We start from the raw sequence: 9,604 nt of genomic DNA, 5'->3' as shown, positions 1-9,604 counted from the left end.
TGGACACAGAGAAGGCTCAGAAGAAGGGCCTCTGATGGGCAGCACTCCAAGGCCAAGTCTTTCCTCTTCTCTATTGACACTCCACTCTCTGGGAGGACTGGTCCTAATCCAGTTGCCCTGTGCTCAGCATTCCAGCCTCTTCAACTGGTGGTATCTTTCTCCATGTGACCAGAAGCATTCTTCTCACAGGTTTTGTTCCTGGAAGGCAACCCGCTCTTACTTCCAGTACAGGGACAAGACATACAAGGATAAAAAATCTTCTCCTAAGCCCATGGCTAAGTACCCTCTTTGGAGTGGAGGTAAGCCATACCATGATCTATAGCCCCATTCTTTAGCAAGTGAGACTCATGAAGGGAAAGCAAGGGTCCAAAGGACCAACATAAGACTCCACAGGGGGTATTTGCTAGAGGGGTGGGCATCTTATAAACTTGGCTCTCAGAGAAACATTAAAGTATATTTTGTCTATTGTTATCAGTACCAGCCAAAGAGTACCTCACCCATGTACCACTCCTCAGCAGTACCTCCCAGTAGCCTTAGGAGGTAGGTCATGGCCCATGTGGTGGGTAAATGGAAATGGTGACCTGCTTTACTGCTATTTAAGAGGCCCCTGCTCCAACTATCTCCAGAAACCCTATCATTTGAAAAGCATCTATTTTATAGTGTTGAATAAGAAAATTAAAAAGTGGATGTAGGGTATAATTTTAATGTGGTAAATATACATATATATCTATATTTTATGCATAAGAATAATTTTTATGAAAGCATGGGAAAAACTCAGCAATAAAATGTTAATAAGATTATCTCTGCATGGTGTGATTATGAGATATTTACATATTAATATATATTTTTTAATTTTTTAATTTTTATTTATTTATGATAGTCACAGAGAGAGAGAGAGAGAGAGAGAGAGAGAGAGAGAGGCAGAGACATAGGCAGAGGGAGAAGCAGGCTCCATGCACCGGGAGCCCGACATGGGATTCGATCCCGGGTCCCCAGGATGGCGCCCTGGGCCAAAGGCAGGCGCCAAACCGCTGCGCCACCCAGGGATCCCCATATTAATATATTCTTAATACGTGCTATTCATATGTTGTATATTAATACATTTATACATAAGCAAATAGATGTGTTTGAAAACATGCAGACGTATGTGCTTTCTTAGCAGATCAGTTAAACTCAGTCCTTTTCTTAATATCTGCACTGAGATCAATACTTAAGCAAAAGGAAATTTTTAAAGAGAGGGGGGAGGGTATATTGAGAAGTGCCTGGAGAGGACAAGGCTGGATGTCTCTGCAGTGGAAAGTTCTGGGAACCAGAGAACAGGTCTGTGAGTCTGAAAACAGTAGCAACATCAGAATAGATTATGGAGTTAGGACAGGAGTCTTAAAGACAGCAGCAAACTGTCTTGTGGAAGAGCTGGGCATTCCGTGGTTTCAGCTCAAACCTATACAGTTCTCATCTCTTTTCCCAGATACTTAATCCAGCCCCCCTTCCAGCCTCCTCACAAACAAGCATCCCCACCCCTTTGTGGAGTACAAATGAAGCCTTTGAAACTTAACTTATCCCTAGCTTGCATGAACAGTGGGAGAGCCAGCTCTGGCTGGTTGTAGAGCCCAGTTCCTGCCCCCCAAGAGGTTCCTCAACTAAGTAGGAAATAAGTCACCTCTACCTCCCTGGCTGCAGCAGCCCTAATGGCCAATGACTGTTGTTCATTATCCTTGTCTCTGCCTTGTAAAATGTCGCATCAGTAGAAAGAAATCAGCAATCTTTACAATATGTGGGACAAAGTGTCCCTGTGGGTGCAAGGGCTTATTTGGGGTGAGGGTGGAGGGGTGGCGGTAGGGGACAGTAAGAGGGAAAAGAAAGGGAGGGGAGCAGGCAGGGTGGGCAAATGATACTCAGAAGGAGCAAGAACATTCCCCTTAGTGGCAACCAAAAAGCTTCCATCTTTGGCTCATTTCCTATAGCTGAGCTCTAGGGAAGTAAATCCCTAAATCTTTTCTGGTGTCTTAAATTGGAAGAGAGTAACAGGATGCCCTAAATTAAGAGTTCAGGGCACTTGGGTTCCTGGCCTGAAGAGTCCATGTGTATGAGTTGAGAGAACTGGAGCATCTTGCTTCTCTGCTTTCCACCCCTTGATCTCAAATACAGAGGTTTGGATTTAGATAATGTCTATCATTAACATTGTACACTCCAAGGAATGTTATCAAAAACTTCCTTGCTTGCATATAGGGGAGCCCAGGTGGCTCAGTGGTTTAGCGCCACCTTCGGCCCAAGGCCTGATCCTGGAGACCCGGGATCAAGTCCCACGTCGGGATCCCTGCATGGAGCCTGCTTCTCCCTCTGCCTGTGTCTCTGCTTCTCTCTCTCCTTCTCTCTCTCTCTCTCTCTCTCTCTCTCTAGGTCTCTCATTAATAAATAAAAATCTTAAAAAAAGAAAAGGACTTCCTTGCTTGCATATAAAGATTTATTTTGTCAGATGTTAAAGGGATTTTAATACTCCCTCTCCTTCTTCTCCAGGAGACCATGCCATCTTAAGATTCACCTTGCTCAGAGGTATTGAGTGGTTTCGGCCTCAACAGCGGGAAGTAACGACAAGTCCAGTCCAAAATTGTGAGTTGGAGTTGGAATCCCACTGATCTAATTACTCAGAGGCTGACTCTAATCCCAATTTGGCCAATCTTCTTATTGACCACAAGGAGACTGAGGTACCCAAACTGTGAAGCAATTTGCTCCAAACCACACAGCATCATGTGAGTGGCAGGGATGGGATGAGAAGCAGGTCTCCTGACTGTCTTTCTGGGCCTCAGCTCTCATCTGAATAATTGTATCTTCTTAATTCTTTTATAGCCCCTTGAAGACAAGTGCTTTAAACTTCCCTGTATCTCTGCTGGCTCCTCTGCCATTTCTAGGTGTGGTGTGTGATTTTTATTAAGAGACAATCATAACATCCCAATTGTTATTTTCCCCTCCCTGTGATAGCACCTGCTGGCTTGAACAGGGCCTCCATCCCATACTTCCTGCTTCCTGGAAGTGCCTGCTACTGAACTTATCCCTGTAATAAACACTCTGGTCCTAGCCTCCTGCATTTGAGCCATGTTATATTCTTTTTCTCCCCCATCTTCAGCTTCAAGGAGTAATCCCACTCCCAAGTATTAAAGTTGCCTTGGTTTCCACATGGTCTCTCCTGACAAGCCCTTTTTATTTTTCTGTACCAATTATTCACTTCTATTTCCAAGTTAGGGATACTGTTTCTCTCTGCTGCTTATGGGCATAAAATGCCAGCTTGCCTATTCTGCTATTTGCATATGTCCCCTAGTTGCTCAATGGGAGAGGCTACTATGGAACAGTGCCCATGATCCAAAGGGTCCAAACAGCCCTAAAATTTTGTGTTTCTCGTGTTCATTTGGTCTAATCTTCTTATCTTCCCTGGGTCTATGGGGATGGCATAATCTTTGAATCCAGACGAAATGTCTCCTAAGACAAAAGGAACTGCAACATTCAAACCAGGTCTCCCTAATGGCCCCGGAGCATCACTGCTTCACCTTCTATTTCCAACTCCCCTGGAAGCTGCTCTGGGATGGCCTTCCTGGGTTGGAGGCCCTCCAGTGAGTGTCTGTGCTCTGAGTTATGATGCAGTTTTTCTCTATATTTGTCTTTAGCTTCATCTAGCAACTTTACGCTATCAAGACATGTGCTCTCCACTGTGCAGCTGTGTCCTGTCCCAGGGTAGGCAAAGTTGGAATTATTCTTCTTTAGTTCAGAGCTGTTTTGTCCAAGTGTACAATGGGAGCTAGGGGAGAAACTTCCCAGAAACTTAGTTCCACATCCTAACACTCCTTAGCATGTGTAAACCAGGAAGTTGAGCTTGCTTCTTCCAGAGAGTCCTGTAGTCAAGATAGTTAGGGAAGGGTTTCTCTGTGGATATCCTTGCATGCCTCCAACTAGGACAGGCACTTTTAGGAAGTTGGATCCCCTGACCCACCTTCTAGGAGAGCACTATTGCTGGAGAAAGAATGTCCCAGATGGTCTTTTATTACCAGTCTCCTTAATAATCCAGCCTTTCAAGGTAAGGTACATAAAATGGAAAGAAGAAAAGTTATTCTACTTGGCAGGATATTGGCAATAAAAGTATAAAGGACTTGAGCCTGTTAAAATCTGATTCAGCCTAACTCACTTCTGTACAAGCAACAAAGTGGAATTAATGCTAATTTATGGCTCTGAGAAAACCCCATGGGGTCATGAAAACATAACTGAGCCAAAGAGCTGCTTGAAAGTCTAGGAGGCTTGATAGCAGGCTCTGTAAATGGAAGGCCTAGTTTCCTCACCAGCCATCCCACCTTCTCAGACCTTCTACAGGTTCAACAGGGGTTTAGAGCTGCCCCAGTATCACTTGCTTATGCTGATGCCTGGAAGACAAGACCTTTGGATCTCTTTTTACAGAAAGGCAATGCACAGATTCAGAGGTTTTAAGTTTGAGGAGGAAGGTGAGAATAAGAATGCAAGGCTCCCTGTCCTGAAGTCAAAGGGTTTTGGTTTGGACTACTGCCATTCCTAAAGGGAATGACAGTAACAAACCAGTAGAATATGCCAGTTACCTCATTGCCATTCTGATAACTAGTCACTCTTCTCTCTTCCTACAGACCAAAATTACCTGGCACCAAAAAGGAGAAAAAGTAATCAAGTCAGGCTCCTAACAGAGGCATGTCATCTCTTAGAAGCCTCCTAACACTGACAGAAACATTTCTGGTCAGAAATGAAATGCCCTGTGTCATCTGCCCTGGAATGATCAATGGAATGACAGCCCAGACATGGTAGGATGGGACTGCGGTGGGTAACATGTGAGCAGAGAGCATGAACAGAAGTACCTCTGCACCCCTTGATCCTGGGGGTTCTGTCAATGATGGTCTTTCCACAATGGACATGTAACAAATCATCTATCTCTTGGGGTCAAGAGACCAGACTTCTTAATTCACTCTGGTGCTGCATGGCCTTGAGCAAATCTCTGACTTATGGTTGTCAAAGAATCTCATGACAAATGTGTGTAGATGGCATTAAACATTCTAGTAAACAAGTTACTATTTTTATCAACAGTGAACAGATGGGATCTTAATGCTAGGATCTCCCATTTGGACAATAACTCACATCCATTATCTTAGGAAATCCTCACAACTCTGCAAGTAACCATGTTAAAAATTAATTATTTTTAAATAGATAAAGAAACTGACACACAGAGAACGTAAGTGGCTTTCCCGAGATCATCTTCAGAAGGGAGAATCTGACCTAGAACACATCACTTCTTAATCTTTGCCTAGTTCTCATTCCATGCTCACCTTCTACACAACTTTTCACACACAAAAGGAATAGTTCTTCCCTGGAGTTCTGTTTGTTTGCCAATTAATAGATAAAGAGACTCTTTGGAAAACTTTTGACCTAAAGACCTAAATTATTGTCATAGTTATAGAGTCACTAGGCCCATTTTCTTTTCTTTGAAGAAAATCAGGAATAAAATAAATGACCAAATGTTAAATATCCTCCATTTAAGATAAAGGAGAAAAGACTGACTGGCTCAACTCTGTGAATTGCAGAAGAAGGAAAGACTAGAAAGCTTGTTGGAGAAGTCTCTCAAATTTCCAGGCAGTTTCCTACTATGTTGATGCCCTTTATTTCCTAAATTTTATCAAGACTAAAAAATGTGATGTCAGGACAGGGCTCACAAATACTTGGGACTGTGAGATCATCTGGATGGAGCTTTGATTGTGACAGGCCAGGAAGACTATAGGCAGATGTGACTAGAAAAGTTCTCAATGTAAATGAGGTACAGAGAGCCTCAGGCCACTGGGAGAGGGTCCAGGGAAGCAAGCATTCAGCCTAAGAAGGTCCAGAAGAAAGGAGTGAGAATTTCCTCCCCTAATGGGCTAAGCTAGGAGCTAACCCAAAATAGAATTTGAATTAACAGATGGAGTAGAGGGAAAGAGACAGAATTAGAGTTTTTTAAAATAGGCAAGAAACTAAAGCAAGATACCAGGATAAGAATGGAGAAGAGCCCTATTATTGGAATCAGGTAGCAGGAATGATCTTGGTCAAAGATGAACAAGTCGAAACATATGGAACCAGAGAGGTTATCAGGCCAGCAACAAAGCACTTTATGAGAATCTAGTAAAATATTGACTCAGGGCCATATGCCTAAATACCCTCACACTGGACTGCGGCAAAGCTGAAACTACAGATTGGCAGTAGATAGGTCCCACTGAAGAAAAAAAAGATTACTAAAAGAACTCATTTGAAACTGTGACCTTTGCCCATTTCATAATTCTCTACCTGTATTATGCTCATTCATGAGTATAGTCATGTGCAGATAAGCAAGCACACACAAACATGTTATTCAAAATATCTCACAATACATAATAGGACCACCTGAATAGAAAAAATGGTTCTGCTTATTTATTGAGGCTTGTTTATCACTTCCTTTGCTTTCAGATCCTCTCACTTCAGAGATCCCAGATCTAGTATCTTCTTACTCTAGATTTAGGCTAGCATCACAAAGGCAATCAGTTACCATGCAAGCAGATAATATAAATGAGTAAGCAACCCATGAGTGATAACAAGGAATGGTAGAAACTGTGATGAACTGGTGAACACCTCTTAAAGGGGAGAGTAACACTCAGTTGGAAAGAAAGAAAGGAAGAAAAGTGGGGGAGAGGAAGAGAGAGAGAAAAAAAGGTAAAAAGAAAAGGAGAAAAAGAACAGGAAATTTAAAGTTTTTATAATACTATGCAAGTCAAACAAAACTTGGCAGTAGGCAACATTGGCCCACAGCCCAACAAATTGCAATCTTTGCTTTAAACTTTTTCTTTCCCCTTGTAATTATATTTGGGTCCTGGATCTAAGAAAATGTTAAAAGGGAGGAAGAGAAGTTCAAACAATAGACCCATGAGAGTCACTGGCATGAAAGGAAAAGGCCAGGGAAAGAAGCTGGCCTCCTCTAGTCTCTGTACTGGTGTTCTATTGATAACATAACAAATTACCAGCTACTTTTTGGCTGAAAAAAACACAAAATTACTAGCTTACAGCGCTGTAGGTCAGAAGTTTGACTTGGGACTCATCAGGTTCGTCAGGTGTGCAGAAGTGCATTCCTTTCTGGAGGCTCTAGGGGTAGATCCATTCCCTTGCTCATTCAGGTGGTTGACATAATTCTGTTCCTATAGTTGTAGCACTGAGATTTTGTTTCCTTGCTGGCTGTCAGCTTTCTTTCCCTGAGAGAAAAAGCCTCAACTCCCTTTTTTTTTTTAATTTTTTTTTATTGGAGTATGATTTGCCAACACTTAGCATACACCCAGTGCTATCCCAAGTGCCCCTTCAGTGCCCATCACCCAGTCACCCCAACCCCCAGCCCACCTCCCCTTCCACTACCCCTTGTTCATTTCCCAGAGTTAGGTGTCTCTCATATTTTGTCACCCTCACTGATATTTTCACTAATTTTCTCTCCTTTCCCTTTATTCCCTTTCACTAATTTTTATATTCCCCAAATGAATGAGACCATATAATGTTTGTCCTTTACCGATTGACTTATTTCACTCATCATAATACCCTCCAGTTCCATCCACGTCGAAAAAAGCCTCGATTCCTTAGGGACATATTATACAAGACCACTGACAATTTGACCCCAATCTGGATTTCCAGATTCATCTTTCATCTGTTGCCTCTCTTCCTCATGCATTCCATTTCCCAGCAACAAGGTTGTGTAAAATGCCTTTCCCTTTTCCTCCACCTGGTGATAAGAGATATCACAATGACACCTCCTGATTGTCTCCTCTCTCTTCCCACAATTTCCTCTCTGTTTCTGCGACACTTTTCCCCCTTTAGAGATCCATATGTATACATATATATATATATATACACCTTTACCTACTAGACTATAAATCTTTGTAGGACAGAGACCACATCCTGCTTTTCTTTATGCTCCCAATACCTAGTACAGTGACATGCGGATAATAGTTGCCCCATAAAAACATGTTGGATGCATTAGTAAATGAACCTAATGGGTTTGGGAATGTAGGGGACAAATCAGAATGTGCAGTTTATGCCTGCCCTAACCTTACAGTTAATTATGCTGGCTTTACAATTGGAGTAGACCATGATGTTTACCAGAAAAATCAAATCAGTAATCAAATTTAATTATGACTAGCACATTAAAGAAGAAATAACAAATTTTCCTTATGAATTTTTTATATTCCAATAACTCCTGATGCTTTAAGAACACTCTATTTTTTTATTTTTTATTTTTTAGAAAGTTCATATAAGGGCAGCCCCGGTGGCTCAGCGGTTTAGCACCACCTTCAGCCCAGGGTGTGATCCCGGAGACCCAGGATCAAGTCCCATGTCGGGTTCCCTGCATGGAGCCTGCTTCTCCCTCTGCCTGTGTCTCTGCCTCTCTCTCTCTGTGTGTGTGTCTGTCATGAATAAATAAAAATAAAAATAAATCTAAAAAAAAAAGAAAGTTCATATAAGCCATTCAGATTAAATAGTGATGGAAAGAAGCAAGAGAAAACAGCAAGAGAGATAGAGAGATCCACCTTCCACCTTCAGAAGCCTTCCAGTTCTGTGTGTCAGGAAATGACATAAAATCTTCCCTCTTTTTACAGAAGTATGAAAAGATATCTGTCCTTCATTTGAAAGCCTCCAACGGATCCAAGTGTTGCTGCAGAGGAAGGGGCCACTTGTGTGCAGCACCTCGAAGTGCCAGTCCTCACTCCTAATTTCAACCAGAGCTACAAATCATTAACCAGAATAAAAGATGTCCATATTCACAATTGATGGGCCTCCCATCCTCTTCTTAAAGGAAAGGGCACAGGAAAACAATATGTTGCTCTCCAGATGTTCTTAAGATCATTTTCAAGTCAAGAAATAATGGAAATATTACTTCCCATTCTGGATTAAGACCATGGACCAGCCAGTCTCATCCAGAAGCTCTGACACGTGGGCCCTCCCTTGACCAAGAGCCCAGGCCAGAAGGTCTCCTGCCTTCCCTATGAGCTCCTGTTTTTCCATGAGGCAGGTTGGTTTTAAATCCCATCCCCACTCCTTAGTGATCATTAGCAAATTACTTAAACTTGTTTAGTCCCAAAAACTTTATGTGTAAAATAAAGATGTTAATGTCTACCTCCTAGGGTTGTTTGGAGACCAACTTGGAACACTGTGGGCCAAATGCACTGACTGCATGGGGCCAGGCACAGAGCTGGCAGTGAGGACATTAGTTGCTCCCCCTCTTTCCACCTTTTCCCTAAATTTCCTGGAACATGAAGGAAATGATTGACCAGGAGTGACATAGAAGAATTACATTCTAAAAAAATTCTGAATGCTTTTCTTCCAACAAGACACATGATTCATGAGCTTTGAGTAGCTAGGACATCCACAAACTCATTAATTTCTAATGTGCAATTTCTACAGAGTCATTTGGAGGATTTCTTTATGTTCCATGAGTCTACTATTAATAGGAGATAAAAAGATTTTCTACTGAGCCCCTAACAGATACTTTAAAACATTCAAGACCCTTCATTGAGCATTTACTATGTGACAGGTAGGATATGAATCACGAGCATTTCAC

General features: G+C 42.1%; 1 long non-coding RNA gene across 1 annotated transcript; it reads left to right on the top strand.

Annotated features, from left to right (window-relative positions):
• The first annotated feature begins 206 nt into the window (after positions 1-206).
• LOC129505949 (uncharacterized) lies at positions 207-8,757 on the top strand. The gene is made up of 4 exons (XR_008663637.1): positions 207-299; positions 2,518-2,610; positions 4,641-4,811; positions 8,643-8,757. It is a non-coding gene; the product is annotated as an uncharacterized LOC129505949 (long non-coding RNA).
• The last annotated feature ends 847 nt before the right edge of the window (positions 8,758-9,604 follow it).

Source organism: Nyctereutes procyonoides, unplaced genomic scaffold (assembly GCF_905146905.1).
Source record: "Nyctereutes procyonoides isolate TBG_1078 unplaced genomic scaffold, NYPRO_anot_genome, whole genome shotgun sequence".
NCBI lineage: Eukaryota > Metazoa > Chordata > Mammalia > Carnivora > Canidae > Nyctereutes > Nyctereutes procyonoides.
The sequence above is the reverse complement of the archived record's forward strand: the minus strand, read 5'-3'. Positions and strand labels throughout refer to the sequence as shown.